This window comes from Aquarana catesbeiana, linkage group LG01 (assembly GCF_042186555.1).
Source record: "Aquarana catesbeiana isolate 2022-GZ linkage group LG01, ASM4218655v1, whole genome shotgun sequence".
In the NCBI taxonomy this organism is placed as follows: domain Eukaryota; kingdom Metazoa; phylum Chordata; class Amphibia; order Anura; family Ranidae; genus Aquarana; species Aquarana catesbeiana.
In genome coordinates, this window is record NC_133324.1 from 327228431 (window position 1) to 327253665 (window position 25235).

Sequence of the window (25235 nt, forward strand, 5' to 3'; positions counted from 1 at the left end):
TTTTACCTATAGGTAAAAATCATGCATGGAAGTTCCCCCACTGTTTAATTTACATTGTCCCTTCTATTTATGGATGACACCCACACACCTTTTTCCTAATTTACAGCTGTCATATGATCCAGATCTTTCCCAGTCTGTCTGCAGGGAAACAAGCAGGAGGAGCTTCTTAGTCCTCTGCTGCTGGTCACATGTTCAAAAAAAAAAAAAAAAAAAAAAAAAAAAAAAAAGCAGCCTTTGGAATATAGTGAAGGCAGAGTGAGGCTGTGGCTGTATTTTTTTTATTAAAGAACACACAGCATTACTGTATTTAACTGCTTGTTGGGCTTATTTTGGGCCTGGCTGGTTTACATGTATGCGTTTTGGCGCCCCACATTTGCACAGGCACAGCAGCCCATTCATTTGAATGGGCTGCCATGCCTTAGTTTCCTGCAGGAAAAAAAAAAAAAAAAAAAAATAAAAAAATTCAAGTTACGCTTACCGGTAACGTCTTTTCCAGTAGTCTTTCAGGACAGCCACATTGAGACCTTGGCTCCTCCTCTTCCTTGGAAACACTGCACCAGCCCCCATAAATTTACACCTCCCCCTGCCAGCCTCAGTTTTTTATAGAGCACCTCCGGTTAGCTGGGGAGACACAAGAACACGTTAACAACATACTATCACATATTTCTATTGTGCCCTTTTTTAGGTCTTCCTCAAGACCGCCCAAAACTTCAGGTGGGTACTAGGGCTGTCCTGAAAGACTACTGGAAAAGACGTTACCGGTAAGCGTAACTTGAATTTTCCCTCCCCGTCTTTCAGGACAGCCACATTGAGAGGATAGATGAGCACTTACCACTTAGGGTGGGACAACAGCTTGCAATACCTTTTGCCCAAAGGATTGCTCACTTGCTGATACTAGATCCACTCTGTAGTGTTTCACAAATGTGGTGAAACTGGACCATACGGCTGCCTTGCAAATCTGCTCTGGCGTTGCTCCAGCTCTTGCCGCCTGTGAAGCGGCCATAGCTCTGGTAGAGTGTGCTTTAATTCCCATGGGGGCTTCTCTACCCGCTAGCCTGTAGGCCTGAGTAATAGCTATTTTAAGCCATCTGGCAATGGTGCGTCTAGACGCCTTCTGTCCCCTTCTTGCTCTGCAAAAAGAAATAGAGTGACTTTTTGAAAGTCTTTGTCAGCTCTAAATAACGTAGGATACATCTCCTGACATCTAAGGTATGAAACCTAAATTCCCTTTCACTTGAGGGATTAGGACAAAAAGTTGGCAAAATTACCTCCTGACTTCTATGGTATTTCGAAGCTACCTTCGGTAAAAAAGCCGGGTCAGTCTTAAAAACGACTATCCGAAAACATAACACAAAAGGGGGTCTAATTGAGAGGGCCTCCATTTCACTGACCCTCCTAGCTGTGGTTACAGCCACCAAAAACACAGCCTTATACGTTCGAACCTTTAGAGGAATGTACTCTAAAGGACCTAACGGGTGTTCTGTCAAAACTTGTAAATCCAGGGAAAGGTCCCTGCACTGGTCTCTGTCTTGAAAGGGCTTTGAAAAACCTGACCACCCATGAGTCGGTGGCCAAGGATTTCTCTAGGTACGTGCTAAGCGCTGGCTTTTAAGGGTACTGATGGCCAACCCCTTATCAGCCCCGCATTGCAGAAACTCCAGGACTGCTATATGGCTCTGCACCTTAAAGGAGTTTTCTTGGCACCAAGCTCTAAAGCGCCCCCAAAACTTTTGGTAGATTCAGCGCATCTCCTCCTTTTTACTGTCAAGAAGGGTGGATACCAGTTGATCGGCCTTTGATTCTTAGAATCCCTTCTTCAGAAGCCAGGCGGCTAAGTTCCAGCGGCCTACCTGAGGACAAAGGACTGGGCCCTGCGATAGGAGATCCTTTCTGGTCGGAAGGAACCAGGGAGGTTCTGCTGCAAACCGACCGAGGATCAAGAACCAAGCTCTTGGGCCAGTAGGGAACCACTAAGATCAGTGTGGTGTTTTCTGCCTGGAATTTTCTTAGGACTGTTGGCAGAAGCACCAGAGGTGGGAAGGCGTAGCAAAGTCTGAAGTGCCAGGGCGTCTACCCGTAGTGCGTTTTCCCACTTGCTGAGAGAGAAGAAATATGGGGTCTTTGTATTGCTTCTTGAGGCAAATAGGTCTACTTCTGGGAGGCCCCATCTCTTGGGTATGAGATCGAACACCTCCTGACTGAGTGCCCAGTCAGCCTCTGTTGCGTCCGGCTGAGAGGGGAGGGGGGACACCACACACACAATGTTTTCCTCTCCCTTCAAGAAAACTGACAGAGAATTGGCTTCCACCCAGCCAAGGATCTCTGTGGCTAGGCTTAACAGAACCCCGCTTCTCGTGCCACCTTGCTTGTTTATATAAGCAATGACTGAAGAGTTGTCTGACCGAACCTGGATGTGTTGCCCCAGTAGGTCTTCCCTGAAAGCTCTGAGCGCCAGACCAACTGCTTTTAGCTCCTTCCAGTTGGAGGACCTTTTGAGCTCCTCCTTTCCCCCCCCCATATCTCCTGCGCCCACCGAGGTCCCAGATGTGCCCCCCAACCTCTGCCACTTGAGTCCGTAGTGATCACTCTGGATACCGGAATGATCCACAGGCGCCCCTGTGACAGATTTATCTGTTTCCTCTACCACCAAAGGGACCTTTTGACCCGAGGAGGGATCGAAAGCAGATTGTCTAAAGACCCCTGGCTGTGGTCCCACACCTTTAAAATCAGTGCCTGCAGGGGATGGAAGTGGAGGCCTGCCCACTGGACTGCTGGGATGGCAGACATTAGTAGGCCAAGGGTTGACATGGCCACCCGTATTGATACCTGCTGATTGCTCTGAAGGCATGCTACTGCTTGGTCTAGCTTTCGAATTTTCTCTGGTGGGAGAAAAACTCGGCTGAGTAGAATCCAGCAGGTATCCTAGATAGGAAATCTGTTGAGCAGGAATAAAGGCTGGCTTTTTCCAGATTTAGTAGCCATCCTAGCCCTCTCAGGGTTGTCTTTGTTAATTCCAGATCCCTGATTAGTTGCTCTGAGGACGGTGCGAAGAGAAGAAGATCGTCTAGGTATGCAATAATTGATATCCCCGATTCTCAAAAAAGCCATGGCCTCTGCCATGACCTTCGTAAATACTTGGAGTGACGAGGATAGGCCAAATGGCAGCGCCTGAAACTGCAGGTGAATAGTTTCGTCTTCTACCCTTACTGCCAGGTGTAGGAACTTTTGAAAGGCCTCCGCAATGGGGATGTGGAGGTAAGCATCTTTCAAATCCAATGACACCATGTAACAGTTCTGGGGTAGTAACGCTCTGACAGTGAATATCGATTCCATCCGGAATCTTTTGTAGATAATTACTTTGTTCAGAGGTTTCAGGTTTAGAATTAACCTGTAACCAAGGGTTTTTTCACCACGGAGACGTGTGAATAAAAGCCTGTCCCTTCTTCTGGAACTCTGCACACTACATTCTGTTTTAGTTCCATTAATGCCCCTAGGAGGGCTTCTGCTTTTGCCGTACACCTGGGGAGAAGTGTTTAGGCTTCGATGTGGCAGGGTCTCTAAACTCTAGACAGTACCCCTTTCGTATGATCCCCAGGATAAATTGGTTGGGAGAGATTACTTCCCATTGTGGAAGGAAGGCTCCCAATCTTCCCCTCACTGTGACCCGAGTCACTGGGGCTTACTGGGTTGCTCAGGAGGGCGAAAAATCACCCCTCCTTTGCCCTTACCCCTTTGGCTCCAAGGCTTCTTCTCCTGAGTCTTGGGAGGCCTTTTTTGTGAACGAAAACCCCTCTTGGGTTGATTCGGGGTTTTAAGTTTTACTGGGAAAGCCTTCTTATTGGCGGTACGGTCTAACACTGTCTCCAGACCTGGGCCAAAAAGCAGATCACCGGGGTCAGCGGAATGCCACAAAGTTTAATTTTTGAGGCATTGTCGCCTGGCCAAGTTTTGAGCCAGAGGGCTCTTCTGGCTGAGTTGGTAAGTGCTGCAGTCCTTGCTGACATGCGCACTGACTCAGCTGAAGCATCCGCTATATATGCTACGCCTCTTAGGATTATTGGAAAGGACAACAAAATAGTCTCCTTTGCCGTACCTGCCTCAATATGAGCCTGGATTTGTGTCAGCCAGTGCTCGAGGTTTTGGGCCACAACTGACTGCCATCTCTGGTTTCAGATTACCTAGAGTTGATTCCCAGGTCTTTAACTGGGAATCAATTCTCTTGTCCATGGTATCTGTCAGAGCTCCCAGATCCTCGAAGGCCAGATCTGTGTCTGGACACTTGTGAGAATGCTGCGTCTAATCTGGGGTTCTTGTTCCAGATTGAGGCAGGATTGTCCGAAAAAGGGAATCTTCTTTTAAGAGACCCAGAGAAGAAGGGCTTCCGTTCGGGATCCTGCCGTTTTTTTGACCGTATCCATTAGGACCTCATGATCAGGAAATACCTTTTTCTGTTCCTTCAAGCCCCTATACATCTGGTCATGGAGAGATAGGGTTTTTGTCCTCCTTGGATACCCAGGGTGGTGTAGATAGCCCCTAGGAGGTCCTCTACCTCCTCAAGGGACAACTTGTACCTTGAGGTCCTTCTGAACTCCCCATCCCTACTCTCCCCCTCCAATTCATCCGGAGGTAGAACTGTCTGGTTCCTCCCTAGCTTCCTCTCTGGAAGTGCCCGCCACTTCTGCTGAAGCAGTGGCCCTAGGAAGGGAAGATGCAGAATCCTGTGCCAAAAGTGGGGTTGTAATCTGCGATGCAGGTGAGGGTTTAAGGGAAACCTGTAACCCTTCAAACAGGGTCAAAAGATTGGAAAGTTGAGGATAACTCCTTGACTGATGCTGCTAACCCCGATTCCTGTTCAGCAGCTCTCATTTACTAAAGTATCAATACAGTCCTTGCATAGGACTTTTCCAAGCATCCCCCAGGGTAGCCCTACAGGAGGCACATTTTCTCTTAGAGCTATGCTGGGGGTTTTCTCAGATTGCTGAAAAACATGGAAAAAAAAAAAAACAAAAAGCACCAATCAAAATCCCACAAAACCTCACACAGAAATACAACCATGGGGAGAGTCAAGTTCCTCCTCAAACATGAGGGACTTGATCTCTCTTTCTCCCCCCCCCCCACCTAGAGGGGTTCCTTCCCCTCCCCCCACTACAGGAACCATAAGGGGGGGAGCCTAGGTAGAGGGGGAACCCTTCCCCAGGGTACCCTTACCTTAGGCTGGCATCACTGAGCATCCGCTTCCGACATGCTGGTGGGCGGCCTGTGGAGTCCTCACACCGCCTGTGCAGTGAACAAACTCCTCTCCAGCCTGTGCCCGGCCCTCCATCTAGTGCCACGCGACCCGGAACCGGAAGTCGTGGGTCAAAGGACGCACTTCCGCCCCCGCCAGAAATGTCACCCGCCGTCCGGCCCGCTCGGCTCCACTGCGGCCTGTACCCTGTACAGGGGGGACAGAGATGCCTCCTGCAAATAGCCTTGTGGCTGTGAAAGAGGGCCCCCCAAAACTTCCACCAGCGCTCGGCGAAGTGGGGGAGGCGGACGAGATGCGACCAGTAAGTAGCCTGCCGCTGCCCCAGAGACCGCTGTCTTAGTTAGGGACTTTTTAAAAATATAGCCCCCAGTCTCCCAGCGTTGTGTCTCCCCACCAGGGGAAACACAAATAACTGAGGCTGGCAGGAGGAGGTGTAAATTTATGGGGGCTGGCGCAGTGTTTCCAAGGAAGAGGAGGAGCCAAGGTCTCTCAATGTGGCTGTCCTGAAAGAGGGGGAAGGAAAAACCTTAGACTTACCAGTAACAGTATTTCTACAAGTCTTTCAGGACAGCACCTGGAGAGAGCGCAGCTCCACCCACTTTCCCAGGAAACACTGCAGTCAGTTTTCTTTAAAGACCAGACGCTTCCACCATGGCCTCAGTTGTTCATACAGTACCTCCAGTCATGCTGAAATTAGATAAGCAGAACATAGCAACAACATCCACATTTTGTAATACCATTAGGGCGGGTCATCGGTGCTGTCCTGAAAGACTCCTAGAAATACAGTTACGTCTAACTAAGGTTTTCTCCCTTCGTCTTTCAGGACAGGACCTGGAGATAAGAGTACTTACTCTAGGGTGGGACCACCGCCTGCAGGACTTTCCTGCTGAACGATTGTTCCAATGCTGATAGCAAGTCCAACCTGTAGTGGCGGGTGAAGGTGGAGAAACTTGTCCACATGGCCGCTTTACAGCCCCTGCTCTTTCCGCCCAGGACGTTGCTACTGCCGTTGAGTGGGCCACTACCCCTGTAGGAGGATCTGCACCTGAAGCTCTATAGGCTTCACTGATGGCCATTCTCAGCCATCTACCTATGGTGTTTTTGGAAGCACTATACCCTTTACGTGGTCCAGAGAATAGAACAAAGAATTTGATTTTCTGAAATCTTTCGTTATTTCTAGATGGTGTAGTAAACACCTTCTCACATCCAGGGTATGGAAAGACTTCTCCTTAGAACTGGATGGTGTAGGGCAAAAAGGTAGAGAATTATTTCTTGTGCCCTATGAAATGCTGTTGGAACTTTTGGCAGAAAACCCAGGTCAGTTTTTAGCACTACCCGGTCTGGAAACATAACAGAAAGGTTCTTTTATAGATAGAGCTTGCCCTTCTAGCTGATGTAACTGCTACTAAAAGCTAGTTTTAGCGACCATAATTTGATTGTCGCTTCCTCTGGCAGTTCAAAAGGTCTTTTGATCAAACCTTGGAGAACCAATGATAAGTCCCATTTTGGAAAAAAAAAAAAAAAAAAAAAATCTAACAAGTGGCTCCTGAGATAGCTGTCTCAAGGAAAAACCGATAAGGCGGCCACTTGGACCTTCAGGGTATTAGCTGCCAACCCCAACTCCATTCCTTCATGGAGGAATTCTAAGACTGAAAGCATTTCCTGTGGTGAGAACTTTAGTCGTGCACCAGGAATTAAACCGCTTCCATGTCTTAAAATTGCTCTGGTATCCTTTTTTTCAGCTACTTAAAAAAGGGTTGAGACCAGTTTATCTAAAATTTTTTTTTTTTTTCTTTTTAGGATCTGCTCCTGAGTAACCACCCTGTCAGTCTGAGGTGCTTGATATTTGGATGATGAAGGGGTCCCTGGGTTAGGAAATTTCCGCAGTGGAAGAACCCAGTAAGGTTCCACCGCCATCCTCTGTACAGTTGCAAACCAAGCCCTTTTGGGCCAAAAAGGAGCCACTAGAATCATACTCGTGGCCTCTTTGTAATTTCTTTAAAGTGGAGTTCCACCCAAAAGTGGAACTTCCACTCATCAGATTCCTCCCCCCTCCGGTGACAGTTGGCACAAATACCTGTAATATACTTCCGGCATAGATAGCCGCAGAATCTGCGGTTATTTACGCCACTTCCTGCTCCCTCCCCGCTGGGAAACACACGGGTCCCAGAGGCAGCAGGGACCATCTGTATTGCGCTGCGCGACTCGCGCATGCGCAGTAGGGAACCGGGAAGTGAAGCCGCATGGCTTCACTTCCTGATTCCCTTACCGAAGATGGAGGCGGCAGCACCCGAGGACGGAGAGACGGTTTGGCCTCGGGTGCCGACATCGCGGGCGCCCTGGACAGGCAAGTGTCCATGTTTTAAAAGTCAGCAGCTGCAGTATTTGTAGCTGCTGACTTTTAAAAAAAAAAAATTTGGCAGCGCTCCGCTTTAATACTAAAGGGATCATTTGAAAAGAGGGGAAAGGCGTAGCACAAGTAGAAGTTCCATGGTTGTGCCAGCGCATCCAATCCTCTTGCTTGATCTTGCCCGTTTAGTGAAAAATAGGCCTTCACCTTTGTATTTTTCTGGGATGCGAATAGATCCATTTGAGGAGCTCCCCATTTTTCTATTAACCTTTGGAATACTGTGTTCAGACTCCACTCTGCTTCTAGTAGCCTTTCTCTGCTCAGAAAGTCTGCTACTAGATTCAGATCTCCCTTCAGGTGCAGTGCTGTTAGGGACCTCAGGTTGTTTTCTGCCCAGGATAGAATCTGGAGGGCTGAGGATAGTAACACCCTGCTTCTTGTGCCGTCTTGTTATATATGCCACTGCTGTGGCGTTGTCTGACAAAACTTGGACATGGTGACCCAGGACTAGTTTCTCGAAGGCCCATAGTCCTTGGAGAATAGCCCTTAGTTCCCTCCAATTGGAGGATCTCCTGGCTTCCCTGTCTGTCCAATTCCCCTGAGCCATCTCTCCTTCGAGGTGGGCGCCCCAACTCCAAGAACTTGCATTTATTGTTAACCTCCTCTCCAAGGGAAAACACCAGAGCAGGCCCCTGTCCAGGTTTGAGCGGCTCCTCCATCAGAGTTTCCTCTGATAAAAATGCCCCCTCAAGTTCAATTTTTCCATAGGACCAATTTCTCAGGATTGCCTGCTGGAGATCCCTTGAGTGGAAACATGCCCACTGTAATTGATGCAGTGAGGAGTCCCAAGACTGACATAGCTGCTCTGATGGAAATTATCAGGTTTGTCTGGATCTTTATGGCATTCTGAACCTTCTCTATCTTTTCCTCAGGGAGAAAGATTCTCTCCTGTATGGAATCGATGGTATATCCCAGGAATTTTATTGTCTGAGATGGAATCATGTTTGATTTTTCCTTGTTTATTATCCAGCCAAGACCCTCCAAGTGTCTTTGTCCTTTCCAGATCCTTCTCTAATAGATCCCTTGTTTTGGCAAAAATTAAAATATCGTCTAAGTATGGAACAATCGATATTCCTTCTACTCTTAGGGGGGCCGAGGCCTCCGCTACGATCTTTGTGAATATCCTCGGAGAGGATGACAGCCCGAAAGGAAGAGCTCTGAATTGAAGATGTAGGATTGAGTCTCCCATCCTGACCGCAAACCTTAGGTGTTTTTGGGATGCTGGTGCTATAGGCACATGGAGATATGCATCCCTCAGGAGACCCTTTACTGAGAAGATTGTGTCCATTTTGAATTTCTTGTACCCGATAGATCTGTTGAGTATCTTCAGGTTCAGAATTAATCTGAATTTGCCCGAAGGCTTCTTTACCAGGAATATGTGTGAATAGCACCCCTGTTCTACTTTTGGAGGAACATTTATGATTACTCTGTTGAAGCAATTCCTGTAGGATTGATGTCATTGCTACAGATTTCTCTGGGTCTCGGGGAGCCTGGGTTACGTAAAAACGCACAGGTGGGGGTTGAGAGAATTCCAGTCTGTAACCCTCTATTTTGAGGATAAACAGACTGTTATAGTCTTCCACTGTGAAAAGAAGGTTTGTAACCTTGCTCCCACAGTTGGACAGTCACTGGCTTTTTGTATTTGTGGTAGGGGGCGAAATAGTACTCCTGACTTGCCCCTCCCTTTGAGACCTCCATGGTTTTTTGTAACCTGTCTTTCGTGTCTGGGGTTTTCCGAAAAGCAAATATTTTTATTGCCTTGAGGGATCACTTTTTTCTTTATAGGGAAGGCCTTTTTCTTGTCAGCCATTCTATCAAGTATGGCTTCAAGACCTGGGCCAAATACCAAATCTCCCTCAAAGGATAGACCGCATAATTTGGTTTTTGAGGCTGTATCCCCGCTCCATGTCTTGACCCATAAAGCTCTACGAGTTGAGTTTATTAAAGCTGAGGATCTGGCTGACATTCTGATTCAGCCAAAGCATCTGCTATGTACCCCACTGCTTTTAGTACCAGCAGTGTATCCAACAGATCCTTACAGGGAGTTCCTGCCTCAATATGGGCCTTCAACAGTTCCAGCCAGTGCTTCAAGTTCCTGGCTACCACGGCTGGTTTCAAATTTGCTAGGGTTGAATCCCATGCTTTCCTTAATAGGGAGTCTGCCCTATTATCCATGGTATCTTTTAGGATACCCATATCCTCAAACGCAAGGTCAGTGTTCCTTGATACTTAAAAAAGCTTGACGCAGCATTTTCTCCAGACTTGAGAGCTTCATCTTCTTCAAAAAGGAAATCTCCATTTGAGGGATCTTAAGAAAGGGGCTCTCTCTGGGTCCTTCCATTCTCTTTTTATAGTTTTTGATAGAAACCTATGCACTGGGAAAACCCTGCGTTTCACCTCACCCATGCCTTGGAAAATCTTATGTAATGACAACTGGGTTTTATCCTCTAATGTTTAGGGTAGTGTGGACAGTTTTTAGAAGATCATCCACCTCCTCTAGGGATTTATATCTAGAAGAAATCTCTTCTTCAGAGTTTGGGGAAACACCTTGAGGGATCACCTTTTTCTTTTTAGGGAAGGCAGTTTTCTTGTCAGCCATTCTATCAAGTATGGCTTCATCCTCTGGCTTCACGCTCTTCATCCTCTGAGTCACTGCCCCCTCTGGATGCCGAAACAGATGAATGAGAACGGGGTACCATACTGCCACTTGCAGCTGGGAGTTTATCCAGATAGGACCGGAACGGCTCAAAAGGTGTCCACCAGTTCCTTCCGGAAGGAGTTTAGTAATTCTCCTTGTTGAGTCGCAGGTGTAGCAGGAGTGGTTTCCTCCTTAACTATCTGCAATACAGGACCTGCATAATATATCTCGGTCCAGGACTCCAAGTACATTTTTACATCACGGACATCTCCTTTTAGCAGGAGGGGAGGAATGTTTGGTCTTTTCTTTAGCTCTCTGAAAAAAAAAAAAAAAAAAAAAAACCCAACACACCACCATTTCCCTCCATTTAGTCTTATCTAAATCATAAACATGCTGCAAAAATAGAGTTAACACTTTAACCCCTGTGCCTTGCTACCACAGCCAGTGAATCCCCCCACAGATCCTCTTAAGAGGATAATCATTCTTCCCGTTTACAATACACAGGAAGAGTGATTTGCAGGCTTCCAAATTCCCCCATAGAATTTTAGGAAGGGAAGTAATATAAATACCAGTATATGCCCATAGAGTGAAGGACAGAGACCACTGTCCCTGCTTACCTGGGCCTGGCTGACTGGTGTGGCTCCTGCCACTGCCGTTTGTCCTCCATCGCTGTGAGGTCTACAGTGGTGTCTTTTTTTAATTTGATTTTCCCTGTCCGCTCGCCGCTGCGAGGGCCGGAAATGACGTCAGCCATGAGACCGCTCCCTCCTGCGTTCCGGCAACCGGAAGCCACGTCGCGCTGCTAGAAGACCCACCCCCAGCCGGAATGACGCGCTCGCCATCGGAACCTGGAAGGCATGAGGCTCTGGGGATGTAGGAGACGCTGTTCCTTTCTCCTTAGCTGTGCCACCGGTCTATAGGAGCGGGGACCTCCAGCAGCCTGGCTCTCGCCAAGCATGAAGAGGAGGGGAGGGGACGCCGGAGTATCCACCACACTTGAGGGAGGATGCTGGGCTGGCCTTGAAAAAAGAAAACATATACCAATATGCCCCAATACTCTCGCCACCTGGAGAAAGTGTAGCACACCCCTGGTTCCCTGCAGCGCTTCCACCATGGCAGAGGAAACACTACAACTGAGGACCTGGTAGAAGCATCCGGTCTTTAAAGAAAACGGACTGCAGCGTTTCCTGGGAAAGTGGGTGGAGCTGCACTCTCTCCAGGTGCTGTCCTGAAAGACGAAGGGAGGAAAAAAAAAAAAAAAAAGGCATAGTTAGACTTACTGGTGACAGTATTTCTAAGAGCCTTTCAGGACAACCTTGGAGAGAGCGTAGTTCTGCCTTCTTCAAAGGAAACACATGCAGCCTTTAAATCCCTCTTCCACCATGGCCTCAGTTATTGTGGTCTCGGACAACTGGAAAACAAAGGACAGAAAACCACCATGATAGACATTTAAAACCACTAAGATAAACAAAGGGAGGGAAGTAACGGTTGTCCTGAAAGGCTCTTAGAAATACCGTCACATCTAACTATGCCTTTCTCAACTCGCCTTTCAGAACAACCTTGGAGAGGATAAGAAACTTACCCTAGGGTAGGACTACTGCCTGCAGTACCTTCCTGCCAAAGGCTTGATCTGCGGCGGACAGTAAATCCAACCGATAGCGGAGAAACATTGAATAATTGGACCAAGTAGCAGCCTTACATATTTGTTCAGGCGTAGCACCGGCCCTTTCAGCCAAGGAAACCACTGTAGATCTTGTGGAATGAGCAGCAATACCTGAAGGGGGCATTTCTCCTTTTGCTTTATAGGCCTCTGTGATTGCCAATCTAAGCCATCTGCCCAATGTATTTTTGGAAGCTTTCTCTCCATTACATGAAAACCACAAAGAGCATTCAATTTTCTGAAATCTTTAGTTACTGTAAAAAAAAAGAAATAAAAATTATATATATATATATATATATATATATATATATATATATATATATATATATATATATATATATATATATATATATATATATATATATATATATATATATCATCCATCTCCTCATGTCCAGAGTATGAAAATATCTTCTCCTGGATTGGTCGGATTTGGAGAGAAAGTGGGCAGGATTATTTCTTGTGATCAATGAAAAGTAGAAGAAACCTTAGGAAGAAACACTGGTTCCGTTTGAAGGACCACTCTGTCTGCAAAAACTTTCAGGAAAAAAAGTTCTTTAACTGCCAGAGCTTGGAGCTCACTGGATTCTTCTTGCAGAGGTGATGGCCACCAGAAAAAGTGTTTTGAGAACCAAATTCTGCAAGGATGCTTCTTATAGGGGTTCAAACAGAGCCCCAAGAAACCCTGCAAAATAGACAAATACCAACTTGGGAAATCTTTAAGGGCTACTGGCCTATGTCATGTGAGTGCCCTGAAAAATCTTGAAATTAAAACCTCCTTGGATAAAGCTCTTTCAAAATAAAACAGATAGAGCCGCCACCCGAGTCTTCGGGGTGCTGGCTGTCAAATTCAAGAACAGATACTGAACTCTTAACCTGGAGGCTTTTAGAAGCCCACCAGGAGTTAAATTTTTTCCAGACCTTCAAGTATATGACCCAGAGTGACCTCTTCTACTTGAAAGGAGGATCTTTACTACTTTGTCCGATAGTCCTTTTGCCTTCAAGAGGTCTTCAGAAACCAGGCTGTTAACTGAAGATAGTCCACTAACCCCTGCGATAGAAGGTCCTTTCTGGACGGTAACTTCCATGGAGGTTCTCTTGCTAGATTTAACAGAGCCGTGAACCAAGATCAGATTGGTCTTTTCTTCTCTGAACTTCCTTAAGACCAGTAGAATCAGAGCAAAGGGGGGAAAAGCATAGCACAGCTGGTAATGCCATGGGTGGGCGAAGGCATCTATACCTACTGCTTGATCTTCTCGGTGGAGAGTAAAGAAATTGCGTACTTTTGAGTTTTGTTGGTTGGCAAACCGATTTGGGGTTGCCCCCAGATTTTGAAGATTATCAGGAAGACTTCTTGATTTAAGCTCCATTCTACTTCCACCAACTTCCGTCTGCTTAGAAGATCTGCTAGCAGATTCTGAGAACCTTTCAGGTGGACTGAAGGTTCCAACCTCTGTTCCTCCCAGGTCAGTAATTGATTGGCCAACTCTAGGAGCCTTTTGCTCCTGGTTCCCTCTTGTTTCATTATGTAGGCTACTGCAGTTGTGTTGTCTGACAGTACACAAACATGATGGTCCTTCACTACATCTTGAAAGGCTAGGAGACCCAGAAAAATTGCCTTCAGTTCCCACCAGTTTGAGGAATTTTGGGCTTCCAACATGGACCAGATCCCCTGAGAAGTCTGACCGTCCAGGTGGGCTCCCCAGCCCCAAGAACTCACGTCCGTCATTAGACACTTGTCCTTGGGAAAGACCCAAGAAAGGCCTTTTGTCAGATTGGATGTGTTTCTCCACCACCAGAGAGCCCTCTTTACTTTTACGGAAATTTTTATCCGTTTTTCTAGTGGTTCCTGGTAGGACCAACTGTGTAGTATGTTTAACTGGGATGGGCCTGGAGTGCAATCTGGCCCACTGAATGGCAGGAATCAATGCTGTAAGACCTAACACCGCCATAGCTGACCTGGCTGACACTGACAAGTTGCTCTGAACTTGTTTCACCACTGCTTGGATCATTACCCCTTTTTTCCTGTGGAAGAAAAACTTTTTGAAGCACCGAATTTATGGTATACCCCAGGAACCTCATCTCCTGTGAGGGTTCCAGATTCAATATTTCTAAATTCAGGAGCCACCCTAAGCTCTTGCGGTGGGTCTGGGACGCCTGGAGATTTGACAAGACTTGTTCTTTGGAGTCTGAAGAACAGGTCATCCAGATAGGGAACGACTGAAATCCCTCAACTTCAGGAGGTTCCAGAGCTTCCACCATTATTTTTGTGAAGATCCTGGGGGAGGATGAAAGTCCGAATGGTAGAGCTCCGAATTGGAGGTGCCATACTGAGTTCCCCAGATCCACTGCCAGGTGTAGAAACTGTTGAGAAGTCCAATTTATTGTAACATGAAGATAAGCATCTTAGATCCAGGGATGCCACACAACAGTCTGGAGCAACTTTGTTATTGAAAAAATTGTGTCCAGCCTGAAATGTTTGTACCGTATTGATTTGTTCAAAATTTTTTAAGCTCAGGATCAAGCGGTACTTCCAAGAAGGCTTCTTTAACAAGAATATACATGAGAGTAGAAGCCCCTGCCCTCCTGATTTTTGGGACCTGGATGATGATTACTTCTTGCTGGATCAGATCCTACAGTAGGCTCATTGCAGAAGTTTTTTCCCCGATCTTTTGGTAGGGCTGTAACATAGAATATGCTCAGGGGTGGTTCTGAAAAGTCCAGCCTGTATCCCTGAGTTATAATGCTTTTCACTAACAGACTTGGAGATGTCATTTTCCACTGTAGGTGAAAAGCTGACAATCTTCCCCCTACTGGGGTGAGATGGTCACTTTTAGAGGGCTGGTCTGGGGGAGATCTGAAGAGAACTCCTTATCCCTTAGCCCTTTGGGAGACCCAACAGCTCTTACGTTCCTGCTCCTTACTCTTATGGGGATGTTGAACAGCATGAAAATTTTTAATCGGTTGTTTCTTTTTGGCAGGAAAAGTCGGCTGTCCTATCAAAGACTGTTTCAAGGTCTGGACCAAAAAGAAAATCACCTGAAAAAGGTAAACTGCGCAGCTTAACATTAGAAGCTACGTCACTAGACCAGGTCTTCAGCCAGAGCGCAGGTCTGGCCGAGTTCACCAGTGCTGATGACCTTGCCGCCAACTTGACTGATTCAGCCGATACATCAGCCATATACTTAACCGCTTTTAGAATTAAGGGAAAAGACTAACAAATCTTTACACGGAGTGCCCGCTTCAATGTGGCTTCTCAGCTTCTCCACCCAGCATTCCAGGTTCCTTGCCATGACCGTGGAAGCCATAGCAGGTTTGAGACTGTCTGATGTAGCATCCCAAGTTTTTTTAAAAAGGCAGTCTGCCTTCTTATCCATCAGGTCCTTCAGCACCCCCATGTCCTCAAACGCAAGGTCTGTGCATCTAGAAACCTGCGAGAAGGCAGCATCTACCCGTGGTTTCTTATTCCAAACTTCAGAGTCTTTATCTTCAAATGGAAACCTTCTCCTAAGGGTCTTGGAGGAGAGAAAAAAAAAAAAAAAAAAAAAAAAAAAAGGCCCTCTCAGGGTCCTTCCATTCTTTCTTGATTGACTGATAGGACCCTATGCACTGGAAACACTCTGCGTTTAGATTCATCCAGACCCTGGTACATTTTGTCATGTACTGACAGTTGTACCTTTTCTTCCTGAATTTCAAGAGTAGTGTAGATTGCTCTTAAGAGGTTGTCCACTTCCTCTAGGGATAGCTTGTACCGAGAGGTTCTGCTATGGTCTTACTCTTCCTCTTCATCCGAGTCCCTGAGTGAGAGAAGAGTACTTCCCCCTTCATCTCCTCAGTCTCCACTGGTCTAGATAAAGGATGCTTTTGGACTAGGTGGTGGATTCTGGGGCTCCACTTGAGCTGCTGGGTTCTGTACCAATATGGACCTGACTGAACTCAGCAAGTTTGTAAGTTCCCTTACAGGAGGAGAATAAGTCCTTGTATTGCTGGGACGTTTCTTCCTCCCCCAGGTCCTTAATACAGGATCTGCACATTGCCTTCTGCCATGATTCTAAAGGGGTTTTTGCAAGAAGGACATTTCCTTTGACTTGGTGGATTTGCATGTTTCGTTTTTGCTAACGCTTTTTCTTGTAACGAGAAACAATTTAAACTAAACCTAGTGCCCCTTGAAACCACAACACTAGTATATAGCAAAGCCATCACCAAGCCAAGGAAAACAGAAACCCAAGCAGTGTTAATAGTGAGGCACCCAGTCCATGCTGCAGGGTCTGAGAGAAGTAACCTCTGACCATGCAGCTACAGGCTCCCCACAGGGAGGCAAAACAAACCAATAAAGCCCATAAGGATTAGAAACAAAGGCACCACTGTACCTCTCTTATCTGTGCTTGACCGGTGCTAAGGGCGCCAATGCCGTCTTGCTCTCATCCATTTTTTGCAGAGAATGCCGCAGCAAATGACAAAAAAAATATAGGTTTTTTTTTTTAACTTTTCCCGGTCCCTGCGTCATCAGCGAGGGCCGGAAGTCTATGGACCCACCCTGCGTTCCAGGCCCTTGGAACCAATGGCGCCACGCCCCCTCAGGAAGCTGCTTCAACGGACATGACGCCCTTGTCGGAACCGAAATGCAGGACACACCGGTGACCAGCAGCGGTCGCTCATCCACCAGAGCCATTTCCTAGGACCTGAAACAGCGGACTCCAGGCACTAGACACCACACTCCGAGGGCCCTAGCTCCCCTGAGATTGAGATACTGAAGGCTCCGGAACGCCCGCCACCCCTGGGGGGGGGATGCTGGGATGGTCACTGAAACTACAACAAAAGGGTAAGCCTGACACTCTTCCACCTTGGAGAGAGCAGCTCCCTGGTTCCAGGCACATGCTTCCACCATGGCAGAGGAAATAACTGAGGCCATGGTGAAAGAGGAGGGATTTAAAGGCGGCATGCGTTTCCTGTGAAGAAGGTGGAGCTACACTCTCTCCAAGGTTGTCCTGAAAGGCGAGTTGAGAAAAAAGTACTAGTTACTTACCGATAACTGTCTTTCTGGGAAATCTTCCAGGACGGCACACCTGAGAGATGAGAGGCTCCTCCCCACAGGAAACACAATCAATCAACAGCTGTTTTAAGTCCACACCCTTCCCCCTGATCCTCAGTTTGTAGAGAAGTAACTCCTGAACCTGGTTCACAAGGGAAATCATTCCTCATAGGCACTCACCTTCTAGTGTTCTAAAATTTTCCCTCCTCCAACGGGTGGGAAGTAGGCCTGCCGTCCTGGAAGATTTCCCAGAAAGACAGTTACCGGTAAGTAACTAGTACTTTTCTCAAGTCATCTTCCAGGACGGCACACCTGAGAGGATAATCAAGTACCTCAGGCCTACCTTAGGGTGGGACCACTGCAAGACTCTTGGCGAACCTCGGTTCTGCAGTAAGCTTTACCTTTACTCCATATGCTTGATGAAGGTATCTTAGCTGGATCATGCGGCTGATCTGTCGGTCTACTCCACCGGTGTCCCTGCCTTCTCTGTTTCGGATGCAGGATCTAGGTGGAGTGGGCTCTTAAAGATGGAATCAGAAAACATGTTAAACTTGTAGGTTATCAATGTTGCCTGTCACATCTACCAACAATGGCCTATTCTGCCTATAGGTGCTGTTTAGAACCACTAAAAAGATTAAACGGAGACCTGTGTTGTAAGACAAGGACACTACATTGATCCATAAGGGGGCCTGTCTTAACACAACCCTGTCCAGGGAAATAAAACTGCCAAAAAAGGGGGGCCCCCTGACAGACAACCCCTTTTTGTTCATTTTTAGCTTTACGTCAGCAAAGACTGAAGGGAAACCTACTTAAGGGAAATAGATTAACAAAACCTTAATCCCTGGGTTTAAGGCATGCCCAATCTATAGTTTTACTTACGCCTGAGAGCCTACTCAGGAGATTAACATCTATAGCAGGAGAAGAACACTCATATTGCTACATCTAGTTTTGCTAGAAGGGCAAAATGAAGGCCATGCACCAAGCTGTAACCTATTTGGTCGGGTATACATGTTTATACTTCATCTTCAGGCCATAAAACTCCTCTGAACCGAACTTCCTAAGTTCTTATTAAACAGGGCGATTCATTATCGCCTTCCTCCAGTGACCCATAACTCTACTGGGCTTCAACCCTAGGAAATGGCTCTGGCATCCCTGAATGTAAGGGGTCAAGGCTTTCTGACATGTGACATCTGCACCAGAACTCCTGGCCCTTTCACGGAAGAGAAGGCTGAAATACAAAAAGGTGATACATGTATTAATATCACAAATAAAAAAAAAATCATAGATTGTGGACATAGCACAATAGATTTAGACAGAAAGGACACAAGCATAGACATCAATGTTGTGTATCTGAGTGTGACTAGCTAAACCAAAATATCAAATATGGGAAGAGACCCAAATCTGAACCTCACAGTCTGGTTTTCTGATGTGCGGCCAATATGTAAGCATTAAGACACAAACACACCTTAAATGCTGCGCATTTCTGAAGTGCAGCTAGGTCATAACTGGTAAATACAGAAAGGGCGGGAACCCCCTTTTACAGTGGCGTTTTACTGATGTACAGCAAAACAAGGCTATAAAGAGAAGACAGAAAGACCCAAACTTCTATGTTGCGTATTTATGACGAACCACCAAGTACAGTTATAAGACAATCCTTCCTGTTATGCAGTTCTGTAGTGCAGTTACATAGAACCAACAGAGAAAGAACACAAGCAACCTACAGCATTGTGTTTTCTGAAGTGCCATAAGGCAAGGCAATATGAAACAGAAAGCACCAACAAGCTTCAATGTTGAGTACTTCTGCTGTGCAGCAACATAAAAACAGACAGCCTTTACAGCTGCGATCTTTCTGGTCTACTGCAAAATAAGGCAATAACTCCACAATGAGTATTCCTGCAGCATTGCAAAACCTGAACCAGAAGGGACAGATAAGCTTAGGGTTCCCACACCCGTGCGACCCAACCTGCCACTTGGGACTGCAAGACGCATGAGAAGTCATACTATGGCTTCCAAAGGGTATCATTCGTGACTGTGCGACTCCAGGTCGCAGCATATCCAGCAGTCCCTGCTTACGGAACCACAGACCTCAAGATTACACAGGTTGCAGGAAAAGCAGTTTGAGTCGAACAAACAAGGGGTCCCCATGCTGTGGCTCCCTGGAGGAGTGCAGCCAACAACCCCCTACTGTGTATACCTAAGAAACAGCAAGGAAGATCAATGAGAAACACCACTTACTGCTGTGCCTTTCTGATATACGGACGATAAGTCAGTAAATATAGGACATACAGGACACAAACAATGTTCAATCTTTGTGTATGTCTGATGTGTATATACCAATACTGAGCAGAGATGTCATTACCCTCAATGTGTCTCCCTGCTGAGCAGCAAAAACAAATCAGAAAAAGACAAACAACCTTCACTGTTGTGTCCTTTCTGATATGCAGCCAATAAGGCAGTAAACCTTCAATTTTGTATGTGTCTGATGTGCAACAACAATCTTGAATAGAGATAGCACATCCATATTCAAGTGATTTGGCATGTGACTCAACATGTCAAATCGCATGCCTAAAATTGGCAGCCATTGCCGTTAATAGCACTGTCTGAATCAGCCCGGGCCACTTTGTGGTGCTGCACTGATTACCAATGGCAGTATGTGTACTACCCCTGGCACAGGTTCAATTTTGTATTTTCCAACAAAATCAGGACCATCCGTCATCACTGCTGCGTTTCTGATAAGCAACCAATAAGGCAGTGATACAGGACCCACAGACAGACCTCAATCTTGTATATCTCTGATCGGCAATAATATAACAGTTCTGAATAGAGATAGCACATCCATATTGAAGTGATTTGGCATGCAACTCAACATGTCAAAGTCGCATGCCTAAAATCGGCAGCCATTGCTGTTAATAGCGCTGTCTGAATCAGCACGTCACTTTGTGGTGCTGCACCGATTACCAATGGCAGTATGTGTACTACCCATGGCACAGGTTCAATTTGTATTTTCCAACAAAATCAGGACCATCCATCTTCACTGCTACCTTTCTGATAAACAACCAATAAGGCAGTAATACAGGACCCACAGACAAACTTCAATCGTGTATATCTCTAATGTGCAACAATCTAACAATTCTGAATAGAGATAGCACATCCATATTGAAGCAATTTGGCATGCGACTCACATGTCAAATCGCATGCCTAAAAGCAGCAGCTATTGCAGTTAATAGCACTGTCTGAATCAGCAGAACGCCACCTTGTGGTGCTGTACCGATTACCAAAGGCAGTATATGTACTACCCCTGCCATCAATCTTTTCTGCTGCCTTTCTGATAAGCAACCAATAAGGCAGTAATACAGGACACAAACCCCACAGACAGACCCCAATCTTGTGTAGGTCTGATGTGCAGCAATATAACAATTATGAGCAGAAATGTCATCACCAGACTCAATGATGTGCGTTCCTGGCGTGCGGCACAAAACCAGAAAGTACAGACCACCTTCCCTGTTGTATTTTCTGATCTGTAGCCAAGCAAAGCAGTACCTTTAGGATATAAAGGACACCCAACAAGCTTCAGCAGAGATGTCACAAATCTCAATGTGTACTTTAGTTGTGCCAAACACCCCAGCAAGGACAAACCTTCACTACTGAGGTCTACTGGTGAGCAGCCAAGAAGGAGTCATGGTGTATCCCTTTATGAAATAACCAAACAGGGGCAAATTCTTTCATAGGCATAGCCTGGGCTGTAGATACTAATCCTTCACCACCAGTGAAGGAACCAATCCTAAAATGGTTGGACACCTTACTATAGTAGCTGTTGTCCTACCTTACCTCCGTAGATTGAGAAAACGCTAGCCAGCTCATACACGGGTGGGGCTGATCAGTAACTAAAATCTCAATGAGCCCAGCCCTAGAGACCAATATAAGACCTCAAAAAAGGGTGGTTACCAATTTAGCCTGGAGGTAAATAGCCACCTGCAGCCCTTAAAGAAGCAATCATATAGCCATCTAGCTCTTGCATATGTTTGCACAGAAAATCCTTAATCAAAGGATATAGGAAAAACGAATTATGGTAAATCGCTTTTAGATCTGTCACTGAGTGGACTGTAGCCCAAACCAACAAAAAGGTTTTTCTTACCCTCTGCATTAAAATATAACCACAATGTAAGAGTGGAGTGGGAGGTCGGAGCTTATGAAAAGTTACCCATAGCAAGCAACCCCCAAAAGGAGGATCTGTCACAAGGGAACCCCTACTGTGCCACACAGAAGCTTGGTCCCTGCCACATTGTTGAAAGTTAGGTCAGCTTTTAAGCATCTTGGAGCAACTTTAAGCAGATTCCTAGCAGCTGGGCTAATAGGGCCAGATAACCTAGTGCACCTGCTGAGCAAGGGAGCTTACTCCTGAATCCTTCAACCATTGCACCATTAATAACTTGTTCAGTGGTATACCTGGCCAGTAAGGAACTCTTTGTTCTACCAGGTCACCCTCTTTGCTGTATTCACCCCTACTAATGTACCACAACCGGGTATGTAGGGAGAGGCTGACAACCTACTGTTGTGATAACCACAGTGTCTCTGCTTTAAGAGGAAGCTGTGGCTGGTGGTTTTTAGCAGTAGCTTCTGGGCTATTTTGTTATGGAGACCCCAGGTCCTGCACTGCACCACTCAGTAAATACAGGTGGAAGGGGAAAAAATGCCTTACCTACCTCTTTCCCATCTGAGGTGGTTTAGGCACACTCGCTCCTCTGCACCACTTGTCCACCATACAGCATCTCTGATGTAGGAGGGAGCTGTGGCTGGTGTCTTTAGCAAAAGCTTCTGGGCTATTTGAATCCAGACCCCAGGGGAGATTATCTCAAATGCCCAGAAACCATCTGGCTGGGATTGGGGATTTTTGACTCACCGTTGTCGTCTTCCCTTTTGCCACAGCCACCGGGCTTGCTTTTCCATCCTTATGGTCCACACGCAAGGAGGATAGCCGCCAAAGTGCCCTCCCCACCCCACAACTGCTGTCCCTTTAGGGAGCTGCAAGGTTAGGCTGTGTCCTGCTGTGTCCTGCTCTGTCCAGTCAGTATATACACATGGGGGGGGGGGCAATGCCATACGTTCCTCATTCCCATCTGAGGTGGTTCAGGCAGACATTCACCATAGTAAACTGGTGCCTCCTCGAAAGGAGGATGTGGGCGCCTGCTCCTGCTGACTCTCAGCCTTCCCTTCTGGGTAAGAACGTGAGTCGTTCAGATGGTGCCCTCCCCAGCAGCCCACGCGAGCTACCAGGGACCCAGGAGTCAGGGGATTCGATCCCCCTGGAAAGAACCGATGGCCAGCACCCCCGTCTGAACGGACGTCTGGACAGGTAAGGGGGGGGGGGGGGGGGAGAGACAGGATAAAGGCCCCTGAAGTTCTGGGGACACCACTGTACCCAGGGGCCTTCAGCTCTCAGGGGGGCTTTCCCAGTTTCTGCTGCCCCCCCCTGAGGAAAGGATAGGGGAACCCCCCCGGGAAGGATAAATATATCCCGCCAGACCCAGAGGCTTCCCAGGCATTTGGTCCGGCTCCCAGGGGGAGACCACCAGCCCCAGGCTTTGGTCATTTGGAAAAAAACAAACAGTTTCGCCGTGTAGGGAGAAACACAATCAAAAACTGAGGATCAGGGGGAAGGGTGTGGACTTAAAACAGCTGTTGATTGATTGTGTTTCCTGTGGGAGGAGCCTCTCATCTCTCAGGTGTGCCGTCCTGGAAGATGACTTGAGAAAAGTGCATGCATCATGTAATAGGCTGCACACACCTTTGCACATCAAGCAGTGAAATACAGCACTGTCTGTACATTCTGCTTTTGCACCATGCGATTTACCTGCAGTTCCTGCACCAGCAAACTTGCTTCCTTTTTAGATATTAAGGCCACGCTTTTAAAAACTGTGCGTGTGTGCAGGAACTGCAGGTAAGTCGCACGGTGCAAAAGCAGAATGGATTTCAAGGCCACTGCATTTTTAAAATGCATGCACCTTTTTTTCTGCAGGAAACGCAGCCCATTCGTTTGAATGGGCTGCTGTGCCTGCGCAAATGTGAGCCGCCAAAACATACATGTGAATGTGTGATGCGACAATAGCTGCAATGTAATTGGGGTGCTGTGATATGTAAAGGGGCACTATGACATGAAGGGGACTCTAATGTAATGGGGGCGCTGTGATGTGTAGAGGGGCACTATAATGTGGAAATGACTGCAATGTAATGGGGCGCTGTTATGTGATAAGGCTGCAATGTAATGGAGTACTGTGCCTTGAAAGGGAACTGAGGACACCGTGGGACTTCTGTGAAAGGGGTCTGCAAAGTTTTTGTGTTTTTTTTGATAATGCTATGTGTGTTTTTTTTTAGATGGGGTGAAGAGCAAAATTGCAGGGGGGCCAAAAAAAAAAAAAAAAAAGTTTTCCCAGGGCCCAAACCATATTAAAGACAGCCCTGCAAATATATATTTGAAATTAAATCTTTATTTTGTGGAAACATGATGTGGGCAGATTTCTGCCAGTCACAGGTTTGTGTCACACCTTTCCAGCCTGTGTGTTAGAATAGGAGGGCGATGAAGGGCCCCCCCCCCCCCCCCCAATCCACATGTAATATCCCACTCCCATTATGTTTAGCTGGTTAGTGGGCATGGAGGAGAGGGGAGATAGTGGGCTGCCATTTAACACTGTATACACACCCACGTGTGTGACTATAGTCACATGAGCTGCTCAGATGTCATAGGGAGGAAATGCTCAACATAGAAACTAACTGAAAACTGAGCATGTGCAGAGTTGCCACCACAAATGTAAAATCCCTAGCTGAATTGGGTGACATGAACATAAGGGTGGAGACAGATCAGCAAGATCAACCAGGTTTTTTGTAGAATACAGAAAACAGATCCCATAGGGACTGGTTGAGTATGAACAGCATGTAATACACCATTTATTTATAGCTTTTTATGATGTGGGTCTCGTGACATTTTAATCACTTACCGACCAGCCACTGTATATATACACACACGTCATTACTTTGAAGGTGGATATCTCGGTAACGGCAGCAGCTGCTGCCACAACTGAGGTATCCATCTTTAGGGCCAGCAGTTCTGTTTACAATAATAGTGGTCTCTGTGGCAGATTCGCCGTGAGATCACCGTTATCGGCGGCGGGAGTGGTGCCACCCCCCCTCCCGCCGCTTACCGGAGCCATCCGTGTCAGCGTGAGTAGAAAAAAAAACGATTACCGATCTTTTGTTTACATCATGTGATCAGCTGTTATTGGCTGACAGCTGATCACATGTAAGGGGCCAGGGACCAGCTCCTTACTCGGATCGGTGATCAGCAGAGTCTCAGTGACTCGGTGATCACAGCGCGCTCGGCAGGGAGCGTGCACAGGGGTGGCCATCATATGACGGCCTCCCGGGAATTCAGGTCCGCGCTGTGGCCGTCATTCGGCCATAGCGCGGATGTGTAGTGGTTAAAGGCGCTTTAAAGGCCCATTCACACCTACGTGCATGCTGCAGCATTGGTGGTAACACACATGTAGGCGTGAATGGGCCCTAATAGGTCCCCATCACACTAAACTGCAGCACAACATGAAGGCGAACATAGGAATGGACAGCCTCTTGCAATGCATGTGTTTTTGCTGAAGGAAAATGGCCAAGTGTGAGTAGATCATAGGAAAAAGTAGCCATATTCAGTTGTTAGCATTGTAAAGGGTTATAGAATATAAAAAAGCTGCAGAAATGTTCGCGCAGCCCGATACAAACAGGTCACTATTTACATATACAGAAACTGCACTATAATATATTAGGGTTGCCACATCATCCCTTTAATCCAGGACATATTACACAGGTTCTGAGGCCAATTTAATGCAGATAAGGCACCAAGCGAGTTTAATTACTACCTTAATCAGCCACGGAACCTGTGTAATGTGTGTCCTGGATTCAAGGGATGATTTGGCAACCCGTCACATGCATTACATTTTAGGCCTCATGCACACTAGGCATTTGCGTTTCTCTTCTGAACACCAGAACTAGCAGGAGAAAAGCTGCAAAAAATAAATAAATTTGAGCATAAATGGAGTCCATTGGCCAGAATATTAGTTGCTGCTGAAATGTATTAATGTTCATATGCAATTAAAATGATTCTACTGTTTTGATGCATTTAGGCTCATTGAGGGTTTGTCTGCTCAAAAGCTCCTCGCCTGAACATAATTTTAGGTTATTTTTTCAGCCTGTAAATGCTCCTCT

At 46.6% G+C, this 25235-nt stretch overlaps 1 protein-coding gene across 1 annotated transcript in view; it reads right to left on the reverse strand.

Moving 5' to 3' along the window:
* The window catches only part of LOC141144856 (zona pellucida sperm-binding protein 3-like), an 81808-nt gene that overhangs the window by 55662 nt on the left and 911 nt on the right, over nucleotides 1-25235 (reverse strand). The gene's annotated exons all lie outside the window — the stretch shown is intronic.